This window comes from Pygocentrus nattereri, chromosome 14 (assembly GCF_015220715.1).
Source record: "Pygocentrus nattereri isolate fPygNat1 chromosome 14, fPygNat1.pri, whole genome shotgun sequence".
Lineage (NCBI taxonomy): Eukaryota > Metazoa > Chordata > Actinopteri > Characiformes > Serrasalmidae > Pygocentrus > Pygocentrus nattereri.
The window spans coordinates 9,690,672-9,705,367 of NC_051224.1; the positions used below are offsets into that span (position 1 = coordinate 9,690,672).

Here is a 14,696-nt window from a genome sequence, read left to right on the forward strand (position 1 = left end):
CAACAAAATTGAATGCGTTTTAAATCTTTATCTTTCTTTAGAGTCAAATTTAAACAAATAAGAAAATGTGATTCATCAAAATTAAATACACAAACAAATGTGATTCGTTGTGATAGTCATTTTAACTGTAATTACACTACATATGTTATTTTTTTAAACAATAATCCACTTTTTTATTTTGAGATTTTTATTATAAGATAAGAATAAGTTAAACATTTATAGACTAATTGTTTGTGTCCTTTTCTGTATTATTTTTTTACGACTGGCAGATAATTTAGCTTGTTTCAAGAAACAATGCGCAGAACAAGCAAAAATATCCTCCGGTAGAATAGGACATTTTAGATTTTGCAAAGACAAAATGATTTAAAACAAGTAACAAACCTAAAAATCTCGAATAATCGTAAAATATTCATAACGAGAAATATTAGATAGATTGACTAGATTTAAGATGATTTTACTTGAATTTTGTTTTCATTTATTTATTCATTTTGTTTTCATTTATCAGCTCATAGCATAAATTAGACCCCACACATAGAGCTACAGCATTTCCATGGCTGGCGATGTCAGCCTGTGAATAAATAAATGCTATCGTTTTAACTGCGTCCACTGGCCCCACGGGTCAGCTGCATGATAGATGGAAAAGCATGAGCTCTTATAAGAAGTGACACAGATTCTTCAGGCTGTGGAAATGTGACGGTCACTGTGGCCTGTCTGATTACGTCAGGAGAGCACGAATGATGAGTTACATTTTTAGAGTGGCTGAAGGGAAGGACATGTTGGCATTAACCTGTGCCCCTGAAAGCCCCTTAGAGCCCGCTAGTAATGTCTGTATACAGCAAAAAACTCACTGCATGAGCTAATAAACTCTTCCGACAGCTGCTGGAAAATGGCACTTCCAGGCTATTCTTCTTTTTAATGTGAACAATGCCATGGTAGGTTATGTAGGGTAATATCAAAAGATGAAACCCATTGCAGCTATACCAACACCCTTGATTTGACAACACACATATTTTCTTGTTTTTATGCCTCATTGAACACATATCTATGGGCTCCATGATAGGAATATTATGCTAATAGAGATAAGGGGACAAGCGATGCGCGATTGTTTAATCTTAAAAGTCGATCGCTTTGCTGTTGTAGTGATTTAAATAGTACAAACTGTGCGTGACAACGAGATTAAATGTGGAAGAGAGGACAAATATAGCTCTGTTTTATGGTTGCTGAAGAGAGACATCGGTTCCAGTGCATTTAGATCAGGGGTGGAGAGAGCGTGCTGAGGTGCTATCTGCACATCTCATCAGAATATCAGCCCCCCTATCTGCGCACACGGCTATAACAGACTCAGAACAGAAAGCCAGGCAATTCCACCCACTTTCAAAGGCCTGCTTTAGAATCAATGAATCACACTCCATTGTGCTCAATTGACAATTTAGTCTCTGGAAACAAGCCAGAAGGGAAAACGAAATCAGCATCACACATGCTTCTACGTTTGTATGCATTTCACTGCATGTGGCATTGTGGAAAATGCTGAAACTGCCATGAATTACACCTGAAGCAACACGACTGCTTCAGTTCCTTTGTCACTGCTTCTTTCAGTACAGATACAAAAAATACCAGCAATCGTTTGACCAGTCAACACCTGTTCAGGCTGGAAAAAAGGAAAAAACTAAATGACAGTGTGTGAATGCTAATTGGCCCACAAATGCTTTTGTTCTTAGCAACTCTTGAAGAGGACAAGCTTTTTGTTTTATTTTGAGCATGATTTTTGCAGACGTTCTGTAAGCCTTGTCCAACTTGCTAACAGTTACTAAAAAAAGATTTCAATAGCCTTGAATTTCATTTCTGTCCAAAGAATAAAATCACTTCTAAGCTCCAATTTGGTAACTTTACAGGAGAAGGTAAAAAGACTGTCATACCTTTTAACAGGTCAAGTAATTTTAGAGCATTTCTATTGGTCCATTCTTCATTAAATTTTCACACAATGTAAAGGACAGCTGGTGTGTTGAAATCACACACAGCCCTTCTAAGTCGCATGGGTTGCTGGAGCCTATCCTAGCTGTCATCAGGCAGAAGGCAGGATACACCCTGGACAGATCACTTGTTCATCACAGGGCAGACAGACATATACGTTCACTCACAATTTAGCATGTGCAAATGGCCTGACTGCATGTCTTTGGGACTGTGGAAAGAAACCTGCACAGACACAGAGAAAACACACAAACCCTACACAGAAAGGACCCTGGTTGCCCGGCCAGGGAATCGAACCCAGGCCCTTCTTACTGTGAGGCAACAGCGCTACCCACTGCACCACTATGTGGTGAATTGATGTAGAAAAATAAAAATGAGCAAAATGGATACATGGTTTTCTTTGGACAGCAATGATTTACACCTACAGGAACATGATTGTTTATTTACCTTTGCCTTGACTTGTTTCAATAAAGATACGAAAAAGATTTGAACAGTCATGTCCAAACCAGAGCAAACAGAAAAAGCATGTTAACATGTTGCGAATGTCTGTTGCTGTTTGTGTTACTGAATTCTCATCACCACAAAGCCTTGAGCATTGTGTCCAGTGTTTTCAGACTAACTCGATCCACAGGAAAAGCTTCCTGAGAAAGCCTGTAGACAAAAGGTAACGATGCCCAGAGCCTATGCCTCATCTAGTGAAAACGGTGCTTCACCACTAACCTTCACTAAGAATGTTGGTGCGATATGTACAACATTGTCCCTGCACACACGGCCATGTTAACGGAGCTTTTCTCTCTCCAACACTGAGGGCATATTAACAGCAGGGGCAGCCAGCTCAGTTCAGATTTCATCATATTGTGGCACTGTATAAAACATGCAGCACCTTCATAGGGATAAGCAGAACTGTCAGCTTCCACTATTGATAATAGCTTCATGCAGTGGTTTAAGGCAAAAGACAATATTTCAGAACCAAAACGAAGGCAGAGAAAAACAGGAAACATTTTTTTCCTCCCTAAGCGCTTACGAGTAGTCTCAACATTCCAGTAAAATGCTCTTTTCACCTTTTAAAAAGTGTAATGCATCACTTTTTACGCTGGGACAAAGCTGTCAAGCTCAGAGATCATCCAAGCAGTTACCATCAATGACTGTGCTCTGTGAAAATGAACTGCAACATAACACAAAAAAGGTTTCATGTTGCCACTTACATTGGAAAATTGTATAAGGACATCATTTTGGTATCAGAAGTTGCAAAGCAAGGCAAGTTTTATTTGGATAGCGCCTTATTTACACAGGAGTAATTCAGAGTGCTTCACACAAACACAGAAAAATAAACATCACATAATAATACAGCTATTATGAGATCTAGCACCTCAGGCATAATTAAAAGGAAGTGGAAAGTAATAAACCAAGAAGGAGAAAACGATTTTTAAAATAGAAAGGCCTAAATATTTACAAAGAAAAGCAATTGTAGTTATACTCAAGTCATTTCCAGCACCCTAAGTGAGAAAAAGCACCAAACGTTACTGCTTTAACCTGTTGCATAAGAGCTATAATCAATCCTTGGTACGCATACTTACAAATGTTTAAACCCTCCAAAGTGTTGAAAAAGTTTAGGAGAACATTTAGATATCATATGAATCAAAATAAAGAGCTAAAAATAAAAGACAATAAAATAACAAATAAAATAAGTAACTAAAGGAAATTTAAACAGTTGTCAGATAAAGTACAGTATTAAATGAAGGCACAGGAAAACAGAACTTTTCAATCTGGACTCAAAGATGGCTGCATGTGGAGCATATCTGATCTCATCTGGGAGGTTTCTCCAGCAGTTGGCAGCATAATCACTGAATGCTGCCTCACTCTTGGTCCTGATTCTGGGCACTACTAACTGACTGGTCCCACATGATTAGAGATGCCTATTGGGTTTGTATACTTCCAGCAGATCAGCAATGTATTTTGGTCCAAGTGGCAGGAAAGTTGCTGTGTGTCTTTCCAGAACTGTTAACTAGCTTATCCATAGAAATGGGTGCAGTGTAACTTTATAGATGTGTAAGGAAACCTCAAACCCTCCACCCACAGAGATACTTAGATCGTCTGATATATTGTAGGCAATGATGGCAACAACTAATTTAAATTTCATCAGTAACACTATCCGTGCTTCCGTGTATGCATCTCCATGCAGTTTTTCTTGTTTTTTTTTACCAGTCTCATGGAAAACACCATTTTGCTTACCAAGCCAAATGCTAGCTTTGCACCATGATGATGAGCCTTTCTGAGCAGAATTTAGGTGACAGAATGAAAAAGTCAACAGTGTCAAATCTTTAAAATGTATTCGGGTTTTGAAGCATGTAGGCATGTGACTGAGATATTGTAGTGAGTTTTCTTATGACCATAGCCATTTGTTCACACCGTACAAGTCCAGAAAATGTAAACCATTTTCTTGGTCAGAGGCGGTTAGGGAAGGGGTGTGGGTGCAGTGACGTGGGGTAATATGTCTTTGTGACTAAACATAGTACTAAAAAGTTACAGAGCAAAAAACATCTGTCTATAATTCCAGGGAAAGAAACCAAAATATTCACAGTATTTACAGTCAACAGCATGTCTAAATAACTTTGCACTTACAACAACATGTAATAAATAACATTTGAAAATGTCAACTTCTTTTAGTGCATAAAATCATTTGTTTTGCATACTGTGTCATGGCTCTTCTGGTAGAGTTAAAAAATGTGCAGCTTGAAACTAAACACAGGCAGAAATGAGGAATCGCTATGGCTTTTGCTGCCTAAGCTACAGCGACTGCTGCTAACTCCTATAGCCTAGTTGAAATAGCATTTGGTAGCAAATGCTAACACTAATTCACCAGGACCTATGAGGGGCCAAACATCCTTAGATTTTCTCACTCTAGAGTGAGAACGAGTGCTTTTTTGCTGAATATTTAGATTATGGTGGACATTGAAATTCTAAAGTCCATAAACGTCCAAACAATCATCTTGACAACAGCAAAACTCTCTGGAAGCATTCTTATCAGTAGTCTGTGGAATGCTTGTAATATTTGTATTTGTAGAGAATGAGGGTCAGTTTTATTTTCATGACAGAAATAGACCATATCCATCCATCCATCCATTTTCTAAGCCGCTTCTCCGTCAGGGTCGCGGGGAAATAGACCATATGTCATGGTCAAAACTTAACAATTTGTATTAGGTGGCTATTTTTTGAGTGGGTATATGACATGTACCCGAGTATCATGTTTCTGTTATCCAGATCGAGTAGTACTATAAAATTATTTAGCAGCTTCCTATGCAACATATTGCTAACTTTGAAAGTGCCAAAATCAAAGCTGGATCTCAAAACAAGTGGAGCCGATTGAAACTGGAAAAAGTGGGTTGGATTTTCGGTTTGTGGTCATAACGAACCCTGATGATGAAATTAACATCCTCTGTGGTCTAAGTAACACTGAGATATAGACTTTAAAACACATGCACATGCGTGTGACCTTAATAACTGGTGAAAGAAAGAAAGCCCCTTTAGCAATAGTTCCAAACCTTTAGTCCTTAGCTACACATCCTCTTACATTCTCTCTCTCCAAAAGCAATCTCAGGCAGAGAAACGGCTGCGAAAAAGTAACGGCAGAATAAGAAAAAAAAAGAGAAAAAGATGAGAAAGCCAAAGCAGTGGAGAGCAGAAACAGTGAAATAAAGTGAATGAATCCACTGAATTTTCATTACAGAGATGCAGAAGTCCGTGGCCCATGTTTATAGAGGGAGTGTGCGGAGGGTGAGTAAGCTGAAAAGCGCAGCGCTTAGCTCTTTCAACCTCACCTCGGCTCGAGAGAAGGCTGCTCTGACTTTCATCCTTTTCGGAGGGGTGCTTTGAGAACAAGCTTTTTAAAAACGCCAGGCAGGGCTTTCACCTGAGACAGACGAAAAGCATTCCTCTCTCCCCGTGCAGTTTAACACTGATGGGTAGAAATTACTCATCCTTCTACACATCTCTCACTCCAGTTACCCAAGTGTGTAGCAATTTAAAAAAATAGGCTTTACTTTTGTTCAATCTCACTCAGCAAAGTGTGCCAAGTTGTGAAATTAAAGCAGTAAATGAATTACTGCAAAACACATACAATGTGATTTATATATTCTAACTACTTATTTTTCTTTTTTTTAGAAATGTGACATCACAACCATGATGTGTCAAATTTCACTAACATTTTGACTAACTTTTCCAACATCTCTTTACCCTTTAAAACAGCAGACTGGTTGTTAGTAGCAGTGAGCAGGTAGGAGTTAGGTAGGACCTAACTGCGGAAATTCACATTTATTAATATCATTAAGGTAAATAAAGGGGAACTTCACAGATTTCCATATAATTAAATGCTTACCATGTTAACTAAATTGTTCAGGGTGGTTTGGTGTGAATTGCTTTGTTTTAGGAAAACTTGCCGTGTCAGCATTGTTCACAGTGGTGGTGATAGGAACCAGACGTCTGAGGAGTTTAACGCCTCTGAAAAGGTCTCTAAGGCGGCCTTTCCATTTGCATAGTAAAACTTACAAGCAACTAGTTGCATATAGTGAGTTGCATGCAACATCATTTTCATGCAATTTAAGTTGCATGAAGCGATTCAAAGTTGCACCCAACACATTTAATAGCTTCGCTTCGCTCGACAGCCAAACTAGCAGCTCACATTTTTTATACACCATATTATTCTTGCTATGAGGTCATCCACAAATGTAAATTATGTCCTCATATAACTTTCAGACGTCACTGCCTTTCTGATTTTGATGTCTATATATTCGGCACTTACAAACTTTACCGTTTGTCTGCTGAGTGTATGTTAAGCTTGTTTAGGTAGCCATTATGGTTATAGCCTCATTCATGTCTCACTTATTCTGTCCGAGAAGCACTGCAAGTTTATTGAGGAGCAGATCTCACTCTTTCCTTCTGATTTAAATTTCATCCTTTGAATTCCAAATAAATCTGAGCTGTGTGAAAAATTAGGGGATATTAAGAGTGTAGAATCTTGCTATGTAAATCACATTAACAGCAGGCTCACAAAGAATAAATGCTGGCGCAGGCAGCTGTTAGTAGCTAGCTGGCTAATTGATGCAGCTGGTCACATGAACTTTTTCCATGAAGTTATTTCACAGGAGTTGCAGGGCACTTTACATTATTCAACTCATGTGATTTAGTTTCTTTTAGGTCTCAAGCAACTTTTACTTTTACCATTTCTAGCCGGTGAAAACTTTGGGTTCTGAACATTAAAGATATTGAAGCAGCATGTGTTTAAGATGAATTACACCTGACACTGTTCCCAAATAACCCTAATCAAGAAATCAGTATGGCTTCTTCCAAATGTGCACTTTGACTGACAGAAGTCATGATGGTTGTGCTGGTTGTGAAGTAAACTCTTCAGAGCAGAGATTCTGTCCAGGATTTGGAGATATTCTGCAGCATATAACAAAATACAGTACAAAGAGAGCCATTTAATCTCAGGAGAGAAGTAGTCACGTAAAACAATACAGTGTTGTTTATTCAACTACATTGTTTCCCGACTTGAGTCACTGTAGTATTAATGACAGCTGCTCTTTATTATTGCTGTTATATAAGATATATATTAGTAAAATTGTATTAAATGACACATATTTGCCATACAAGTATACACAAATGACCTCCTCATACTAAATTATTTATAATTTATTATAAATATAATTTATAATTATAAATTATTTATACCCATTCCTTCCAGTTTAAAAGATGAAAAGTTGACAAAAGTGAACAGTTGCTATTACAGAATATTGGCATCATTTTCAAGTTTGACTAGATTCAATTAGACACATACATATAGTGCAGCTTGGTACTGATTAAGTGATACTGTTTTGATCACACAACCAGGGAAATTCCATCTCCGCATTTAACCCATCCATGCAAGTGAAACACCACACACACACACACACACACACACACACACACACACACACACACACACACACACACACACACACACACACACACACTAGGGGGCACACTTGCCCAGAGCGGTGGGCAGCCCTATCCACGGTGCCCATGGAGCAATTGGGGGTTAGGTGTCTTGCTCAAGGACACCTCAGTCATGGACTGTCGGCGCTGGGGATTGAACCGGCAACCTTCCGGTCACAGGGCCAGATCCCTAACCTCCAGCCCACGACTGCCCCAATTGATGGGGCACAGTTGATGACACTGTGCTGCTTTTAAACTGGGCATAGTTAAGCAGCAAATTTCCCTTCTAGGCTGAGTACATAACATGACATTATGTAGCTATTCTAAATATTTACTATGTGGACAAAAGTTGGGACGCCTAGACATTACACCTACAGAAGCTTTCATGATATCCCATTCTGAATCCATAGGCATTTATATACAGTTGGTCCCCTTTGCGGCCATAACAGCTACCACTCGTCTGGGAAACCTTCTACAGATTTTCAAGATTTTGGAGTGTGTCTATGGCAATTTTGGCCTGTTCATCCAGAAGAGCATTTGTGAGGACAGACACTGATGTTGGACGATAGAGCCTGGCTCACAATCTCCATTGTAGTTCATCCCAAAGGTGTTTGATGGGTTTGAGGTCAGGGCTCTGTGCTGGCTAGTCAAGTTCTTCCACACCAAACTCACCCAGCAATGCCTTTATGGACTTTGCACTGGGGCTCAGTCATGCTAGAACAGAAAGGGTCCTTGCCCAAACTGTTCTCAAAAAGGTGGAAGCATTCAATCATGCAAAATGTCTTGATATGTTAAAACATGAAGATTTCCCTTCACTGGAAGTAAGGGGTCTAGGCCAACCCCATAGCATTATTCCTCCACCACCAAACCTTATATTCAGCAGAATGCAGTAAGACAGGTAATGTTCTCCTGGAGTCTGCCAAAGCCAGACTCATCCATCAGACTGTCAGATAGAGAAGCGTCATTCATTACTTCACAGAATATGTTCCAACTGCTCCAGAGTCCAGTGTTGGCGTCTTTACACCACTCGATCAGAAGCTTGGCATTGTGCTGCTCGTCCATGGAAACTCAAGCCATTAAGCTCCCGATGCATAGTTTTGATGATGTTAATGCCAGATGAGGTGTGGAATTCTGTCGCTGTTGAGTCAGCAGAGCGTTGGTGTCTTTTATGCATTATGCACCTCAGCACTTTGTGACCCACTCTGTAATTTTACGTGATCTGTCACTTCATGGTTGAGCTGCTGTGGTTCCTAAATGCTTCCACCTTTCAATAAAACCACTCACAGTTGATCATGGAATATCTAGGAGGAAAGGGATTTCACAAACTGACTTGCTGCAATGGTGGCATCCTATTACAGTACCACGGTCGAATTCAGTGAGCGCTTTAGAACGATCCATTCTTTCACAACTGTTTGTAAAGGCAGACTGCATGGCTAGGTGCTTAATTTTATACACCTGTGGCAACGGGACTGAATGAAACACCTGAATTGAATGATTAAGAGGTGTGTCCATATAGTATACATCACAGCAGTCCAATTTTAATAATATTGATACTTTGATGAAGTGGAGTTAAAATATATTTATGCTGTATTCAAATAAAATTAATTTTCATTTCACCTCTTCATTTCTACACTACATTGTTCATTTTATCAGCTCCACCTACCATACAGATGCACTTTGCAGTTCTACAATTACAGACTGTAGTCCATCTATGTACAGTGTCCTGTGACCACTTATGAAGACCTAGAGGATAACCAACACAAACTGTGCAGCAACAGATGAGATATTGTCTCTGACTTTACATCTACAAGGTGGACACAGTGTATAAAAACTCCAGCAGCACAGCTGTGCCTAAACCTCTCATACCAGCGCACACTATCAGAACTCCATCACATCAGTGTCACTGCTAAAGCTGACAGAATGGACAATGAGTATAGATATAATGTGGTATTCTTAATAAAGTGCAAAGACCTGGAAAATCCCTTCCGATTTTGAAAATTTGTCAGACGGGGCAAATCAAGGTTAAATCAGGTTAGAAAGGTGAGGTATAGCAATAGTTAAGTGAGCCTTATTAGTCCCACAGCAGGGAAACTTCACCTCTGCATTTAACCCAGTGAAACTCCACATACACACTAGTGAATGCACACACACTCACTAGGGGGCAGTGAGCACGTTTGCCCGGAGCCAGCAGCCCTATCCACATTGCCCGGGGAGCAGTTGGGGGTTAGGTGCCTTGCTATATATACTCATATAAAGGACGTATCAGATATTAAACTGCTAAAAACACTTGATCTTAGCCAAAAGGCCGAGAAGCAATAGCAAATAAAGAATTTGAATCCATACTAATTTTAGCTTGATTGCATAAAACACTACAGTTGATTTATTCTGACAATGTGACCTTAACACAGCTCAAAATACTATTCTAACTTATTACACAGCTTTTCTTGAGCTGACTTAAATTTCTTAGTCTAGGTGAATGTTGTCATAACCACATTCTTTTCATTTCTGCATTCCAGTTAGAAAAAATTATTATATATATATATATATATATATATATATATATATATATATATATATATATATATATATATTTATATATATATATAATAAAAAATACAGATACATCACATAACTAGACAAACAATCTTCAGAACACCTCAATGCATTTCATTTGGCACCTAAATTGTTGTATAGTGTTTATATCTATAAAAAAAAAAAAAAAATATATATATATATATATATATATATATATATATATATATAAAGTTATATAAATATATATATAAAGAGTATTGAGAACAATGAGCCTCATTTACCAACTGTTCTTAAGAAGAAATTTATTAAAACTTAAAACCCACTTACATAATTCATAACTCACAAAAATTCTGACATTCACCTGTGTTTTCTTATCTGTGATTTGTTCATGGTAACGACATAATCTATGCATACTTAAGAGCATAAAGGTATGAACAACTCTACGGTTTAGGAGCACATTGTGAATCTGACATACAAGAACAGATTTAAGAAACAACTTCAGAACATTTTGGTGAATGAGGCCCACAGATCCATTGGGCAAAGCCTGACTCCAGAAGGGAAACAGCTGTGCATAAAAGACTAAATCTTGAAATTCAGTTTAATATGTTCAAATAATGAATGTGGAAATTAAACTCTCTTCAGAAATATGAACCAAGTTAAGCTCTTTCAAAATGTACCCAATCAAACCTCTTTATTTAAGATGGAGGACTGGCTGTCAAGGTCTAACATCAGTTGTTAATGAACATCACATTTTCAGGAACAAAATTTCAAAAAGCATCCATCATCTCTTCTCTCCAGATGAATTACATGTCTTCCTCAAAGCCTCCAACATGGACCCCCATGTGTGACACCATATTGGTGATGAATGTTGGCAGACTCTTCCAAGCTGTTTCTTTCTCAGCAAAGTAAAACTTGAAAGGCATCAACTCAACTTGGTTAATCCTTGCTAAAACCAAAAAAAGGAAAGAAAAAAACCCAACTTTTGTTTTCCAGTGTGCTCAGCACAAACATGTGATCAATGGTGTCAAATTCAGTTGTTAAGGCTGAAGCTTGAAAGACTGATGAGGATAGGGCCTGAATCAGCAGTGATCACTAGCAACTGACAAGCCTGGGAGTGTCCAGTGCTTACAATGCATCTGCATGAGAGTGATCCCCACAGACAAATGGAGTTACTCAGTGCACACTGATGAACAACACTGTGCCATACTGCTAAGAGCATTGTGAGACCACTTCCATAAGGTGCAAGCTAGCAATGGATTTTCAATCATTAGTGAGTAAACAAGTAATTAGTATGAATTTACAAACAATTAAATAAGTTTTGAATTGTCATGAAGGTTTTAAAAATTCTATCGTAAATTGAGTAAATTGCTTCTCTCTGATGTTATATGTTTTCATGTTTAAGAACCATGAGTGTAGTGTAGAAACTGCGTCTTACGTTTTGGTCAGAGGATCTGCAGGTACACACGAGGCAAATACACTATATTTCCAAAAGTATTCACTCACCCATCCAAATCTTTGAATTCAGGTGTTCCAATCACTTCCATGGCCACAGGTGTATAAAACCACCCACATAGGCCTGCAGACTGCTTCTACAAACATTTGTGAAAGAATGGGTCGCTCTCAGGACCTCAGTGAATTCCAGTGTGGTACCGTCATTGGATGCCACGTGTGCAACAAGTCCAGTTGTGAAATTTCCTCACTGCTAAATATTCCACAGTCAAATGTCAGTGGTATTTTAACAAAGTGGAAGTGATTGGGAATGGCAGCAACTCAGCCACAAAGTGGTAGGCCACTTAATATGACAGAGCAGGGTCAGCGGATGCTGAGGCACATAGTGCGCAGAGGTCGCCAACTTTCTGTAAAGTCAATCGCTACATACCTCCAAACTTCATGTGGCCTTCAGGTTAGCTCAAGAACAGCATAGAGAGCTTCATGGAATGAGTTTCCAAGGCCGAACAGCTGCATCCAAGCATTACATCAACAAGTGCAATGCAAAGTGTCAAATACAGTAGTGCAAAATGCCACCACTGGACTATATAGCAGTGGAGACATGTTCTCTGGAGTGATGAATCATGCTTCTCTGTCTGGATGAGTCTGGGTTTGGTGGTTGCCAGGAGAATGGTACTTGCCTGACTGCATTGTGCCAAGTGTAAAGTTTGGTGGAGGGGGGATCATGGTGTGGGGATGTTTTTCAGGAATTGGGCTCGGCCCCTTAGTTCCAGTGAAAGGAACTCCTAATGCTTCAGCAGACCAAGAGATTTTGGACAATTTCATGCTCCCATCTTTGTGGGAACAGTTTGGGGATGACACCTTCCTGTTCCAGCATGACTGCACACCAGTGCATAAAGCAAGGTCCATAAAGACATGGAGGAGCAAGTTTGGCATGGAAGAACTTGACTGGCCTTCAAAGAGGCCTGACCTCCTGCCCGGAAACTGCGAGCCAGGTCTTCTCGTCCAACATCAGTGTCTGACCTCACAAATGCGCTTCTGGAAGAACAGTCAAAAATTCCCATAAACACAGTCCTATACCTTGTGGAAAGCCTTCCCAGAAGAGTTGAAGCTGTTATAGCTGCAAAGGGTGGGCCGAGAATTATTTTGGAAATATAGTGTACATCATAAAACAAAGCAAAAACTAATTTGAAAACAAAACAAGGGTCAAAGTACAAAAAAAAAAAAACACTACACAGGACCACAGCTCATAACTCGGGATAGGCAACAGGGACGTTGCAAACCATGAAGCCAAACTCAGAGATGTGTGTAAATAAGTTGATAACTAACTGCAGGTGCTGTATGTACAATGATGGAGGGGTGGAGACAGTGAGGAGCAGGAACTGGAATGAGCCATTAGAGACTGGGCAGGCAGGTCTAAAAAGAGTCGAAGAGACGGAGGAGACACTGTGACATATTCTAATCTGTTTAGTCCAATGAAGGAAACACAGAAAGACTTCTGCAGCCATACCAGGATGGACATACAGAAGGACATACCAGGTGAGACTCTTTGCAAGAAAGCACTGATAAAAATGTAGCTCAAGCTCATTTTGCACTCTATTCTTACAGATTTAATGGAATAAATTATTCAACATCATCATGTGAATTTATCACGTTTGGCATCAGTTAACGACCTTTTCACAAACTCTGTTTTCCAGCTAAATGATACAAAGTGAAATAAGTTATGATGTGACAAGGCCAGTAGTGTTAGCTGAGGTTAAAGCAGATGGTTAGCATTTCTCTGTTTCTCTTGACAACTGTTTGGTTTGAATTTGTTTATCAAGGAAATTTTACATGTCTCTTCAGTGATAAAACATGTATCTGGATGGTAATAAAATTACCACAGGATGAGTATTGTGGATTTTTACATTTTTAGTAGCATACTAAGCATTAATATTGTACATATATCAGAAAGCATTAATATCAGAAGGCATTAACTCGCGCTTAGTTTTATGACGTTCGCATGGCAGGGCAGGCGAAGAACAGACAGTACTTGACAAGCATGCAGAGATGTACGCAATAACAGAAAACCGTCATAACAGAAGTAGGTCTGCGCTTAACCTAAAGAGCATGAGGGTCTTGCATCCATATATGGTAAACCATATGTGCACCGCACCCATTAAACAGGAACACGCACACATTTAGGTTCAGCTTATACGCACACACATATTCAGCTTCAGGGTATAAAAGGAGTCAAAACACATTGGGAGGTCGGAGCTTACTTGGGAGATACATGATGCATGTTCTCTGTTTGTAACCTCTCCAGAATTCTGTAATAAAACTCTGTTTGTTCAACTTCTCGTTCTTTGCATCAACGAACACGCAGAACTGGTTTCGTCCACAGTATCTAGTGGATTATATTTTCTCAGGATCAGAACTGGTTTGAACTGACAGAAAATAACTTAAATAACCACTCTATACAATTATGGTGAGTAGAAAAGCATCACGGAATGCATTTTTTTAGGCAGATGGGCTACAACAGCAGAAGCCCACATCGGATTCTGCTTCTACTAGCCAGAAACAGAAAATGGAGGCTGCAGAGGGCACAGGCTCACCAAAACTAGACAGTTAAAGACTGGAAAAATGATGGTCTGATGAATCTCAATTTCTGCTGAGGCACACAGTTGATAGGGTCAGAATTTGGCACCAGCAGCATGAATTCATAGATTTAACCTGCTTTGTGTCAATAGTCCACGGTGTGAAGGTGGTGTAATGGTGTGGGGCATGGTTTTTGG

The 14,696-nt window shown here is 39.2% G+C and overlaps 1 pseudogene; it reads right to left on the reverse strand.

Annotated features, from left to right (window-relative positions):
* Positions 1-10,156: 10,156 nt before the first annotated feature.
* On the reverse strand, positions 10,157-10,255 carry LOC119265167 (annotated as a pseudogene).
* Between the last annotated feature and the right edge of the window lie 4,441 nt (positions 10,256-14,696).